The 3629-nt window shown below is 29.0% G+C and overlaps 1 long non-coding RNA gene across 1 annotated transcript; it reads left to right on the forward strand.

The window, feature by feature from the left end:
* Nucleotides 1–267: 267 nt before the first annotated feature.
* Nucleotides 268–3141, forward strand: LOC111637149. Its single transcript, XR_002758643.1, has 3 exons — nt 268–401; nt 1278–1320; nt 1428–3141. It is a non-coding gene; the product is annotated as an uncharacterized LOC111637149 (long non-coding RNA).
* The last annotated feature ends 488 nt before the right edge of the window (nt 3142–3629 follow it).

Here is a 3629-nt window from a genome sequence, read left to right on the forward strand (position 1 = left end):
AACATTATGGAACAAAATCACGTTGTATTATTTTCCTTCAACTTCTGTGCATTCTCTAAAAGTCTTTAGCAAAGTAATCGTTACGCTATTTCTTACGATATAACGAACTGTAAACATAATTGAAATGTTGCGCACAGATAATTTCTCGTATCCGAATTATACGAAATTTAAAGCTTATGGAACATTCATACTGATGAGTTAAATGGTTTATCGTAGAATATTCGACGTATTAAGTGACGCACTTGATGCGACGTAGTACTGAACTAACAATACTTTACAATTGTCCGTTTTCGTATTGTTTGTATCCGAAATAAATGAAGCTCTCAGTTAATTTTCATTGTTGTTTCTTTTCAGTTAAGAAGTTTTGAAAAATATTTTGATTTGGCAAGTGTCTCACGGAAGTAAGTAATCTTTTGTTTTTGTTTATGTAATTAATATTGAGTAAATAGGAATAGAGCTTCGACTCGGTACATTTTCGTGTCTTCAAGTTGATAAATGTATACAAATTATTGTTGAAGTAAATTGTGAGATTGATTTATAAACATATTTTCGTTATTATGATATATTTGTCAACATGGACATTAATCGTTAACAGGACATTTACACAAGAATTGATGAAAAGTTTTTAAAGAAAACAGACTTTCCTTATTAATCTACCTGTCATGTTTTTGCAAAATTTTGCTTATACTCACAGGTAAGCTTAATGCTGATAGTCTTATTTGTTCTTTTTACAAGTTCTCAAGTACGACACTTCTGTCTTGAATCTTTCTATTTCTTTTGACAGTTTTTCACCTTGCATATTCTTAATAATTGTCCTGTTAATGACTAATGTCCATGTTGACAAATATATAATAAGAAATTGAATAAGGACAGTAAGGCAATAATAATTAACTGAGATTTTCGTTATATTTGAGTTACTTTTAATTTAAATTGCAATAATTCCCCTGATATTATTCAAATAAACGTGCAATAAATGTGTAATGGTTTAGACACTGATTAATTAAAAAAATAATTTTAATCCTCTTAACGTATATTACGTAAAATATAATTTTATATGGAAATTAGTTTAATTCCGAGATTTATAAGCGATATTTCGTGTATAACTAACAATACGAAATACAGAAAATAAAAACAAGCGGTCCTCTGTAACAATAAACAAGCAACGTCTTGTTTATTGTTTATTGTCATTGTTATTATATAATTGATATACATGAAGATCAATTCTGCCAAATATAGATAAAATAAGCAACGGTCTAATCAGTTAAGTCTAATTTCAGAATCGAAGTGGAATAAAACAGTTAAAGGAACACTATCGCCAGGGTGAGTGTCATCAATTGATTTATAATTTAAGCAGAATCAATTGTGTAAATGATCATCTTTTGTCTTATAAAATTTTTTTCAAAGTTTTACAAAAATATTATTTTCAGGTTAACGGCGCTTCAACTTGGAATTTTCTTTTGACATTTTTCTTACGGATGCCAAACGGAAGAATCAGGATGAGTAGCTTTATTTTTACACATTTCTTTCCTTTAATATCGTAATGTTTAATTTAAGGATTTTGATAAGAGATAATAAGGTGTTTTGCCAATTTCAATTAGTATCGAAGCTTGTATTTTAGTAATATTTTACGTCATAATTTCATGAAATAATTACTCTATACATTTTTTAATAACTCACCTGAAAATATCTTCTTCTATACAATTGATACACGGTGGTACCATATTAAATGTCGTATCAGTAGAACAGTAAATATAATACGACGCTCTTTTTACATCTGTAATTAATTGTATGGATGACAATATGGGAAATTATTACACAACATCGCTGATATCTTACATTTTTGAATTCACCTTACGAACTCAGACCATTTACATTCCACTACTCTAATACCTTTATCAACTCACTAACATCTGCAGTACTTTCCAAATCAACCATGGTGTTTTTTTTCTATCTTCACAGCCGATATTGAAATACTTTTGCTGACTTGTCACGTTGTCTTCCTAAATTGTTATACATTTTTTAGTGTTTACACACAATTTTTTAAATTCTTCAAACAGTTGCCTTCTTTATACATTTTGCTTTTATTTTAGAGTTTCTCAAAAACGAAAAATTAAAGAGCAGAACTTGATAAAAGATATACAACACAAACGCCTGAGAACAATATCACACTAATCAATATAAGGTAAAATGTTAAACAAATACACACAGAATATCTCAATGAAAAAATAAACACCTGTAAAAAAAAATACACCAACACAAGTAAAAAACAATTAAATCTCTAAAACAACACTACATCAAAATGTATCAAATCAAATATTCAACACTACAAAACGAATCTATGAAACTCATAACGTAAAAAATTAATACAACTGAAAACAATACTACATCAGGACAGACAATGAGAATAAATTTATTTGACATAGAAATGAATACATCATCAAAGAGAAAAAGATAAAACAAACATTTTTATGTTAAATATGTTATATTAAATGCAGACGTGTTCGTGTACATCAATCTTCATAGATTTACAATTTTGTAACTTGAATTAGAAATCTCCATAATTTCAGATGATTCACTGAGTCGAATGCAGCCCTAAAATCTACAAATAAGTATACACTTTTCGACTTTTTTTGCAAGTTTTACTTTTAACAAATTCCATAAAACAAATATATGGTCCACTGTATAATATGAAAACCCGCTTGCATCTCTGACAAGATTTTCTCACTCTCTTCCCATAATAACAGTTTTTTACATAGGATCATTGAGAAGATTTTACTAACTGTGTTCAACAGAGCTATTCCTCTATAATTGCTTTCATTGTTTACATCATCTGATTTGAAAATGAAAAATATTCTCGCCATTTTCTAGCTATTACACTATATTCCGGTTACCAAAACTTTGTTAAAAATGTCAAACAATTTCTAGTTTAATCGCTCGTCAGCCAATTTCCAACATTCCATCGAAATACCGTCCAGGCCAACCGCTTTATCTGACCTTTCTTCTCTCAAAACAAAATCTAGTTCATGAGAAATATTTGTATCTAGATAACTTACAGGTCTCTAAACGAACAATTTAATTAACTAGATTAGTGGTTCCCAACCTTTTTTCATTAGCGTACCCCGTGACATGTCATATCTCTAGATTGTACCCCGTGACATGTCATATCTCTAGATTGTACCCCGTGACATGTCATATCTCTAGATTGTACCCCTCATTTAAGAAATTTAGTGAGTACCCGTATTGTTAATTTTACATATTGTAACTTTAAATTAAAGAAAAAAAAGTAAATGAAAAAATGTATAATAAAATTGTGATTGCTGCAAGGAACATATTATAATTTTTTAATACTATTAGTTTGTGATACATAATATATTATTTTTTCTGCCATGATAACTAACTTTTTTCTGTACCCCTAAACAACCTATCGCGTACTACTAGGGGTACGCGTACCACAGGTTGGGAATCGCTGAACTAGATTATCACTGAACAATAAACTTTTGAAGTGCTTAAACAAATCAGTTTTAATTTCTTTTGAAATACAGAGTTTACTCTTTCCAGTTTACAAATACACTACCAAAACGTTTATTATACTTACAGTTTGAAATAAGTTGATTAAAACTAATCAGATA

The sequence above is a fragment of the Centruroides sculpturatus genome, unplaced genomic scaffold (genome assembly GCF_000671375.1).
Source record: "Centruroides sculpturatus isolate CEXI.00-Female unplaced genomic scaffold, Cexi_2.0 scaffold877, whole genome shotgun sequence".
In the NCBI taxonomy this organism is placed as follows: Eukaryota; Metazoa; Arthropoda; class Arachnida; order Scorpiones; family Buthidae; genus Centruroides; species Centruroides sculpturatus.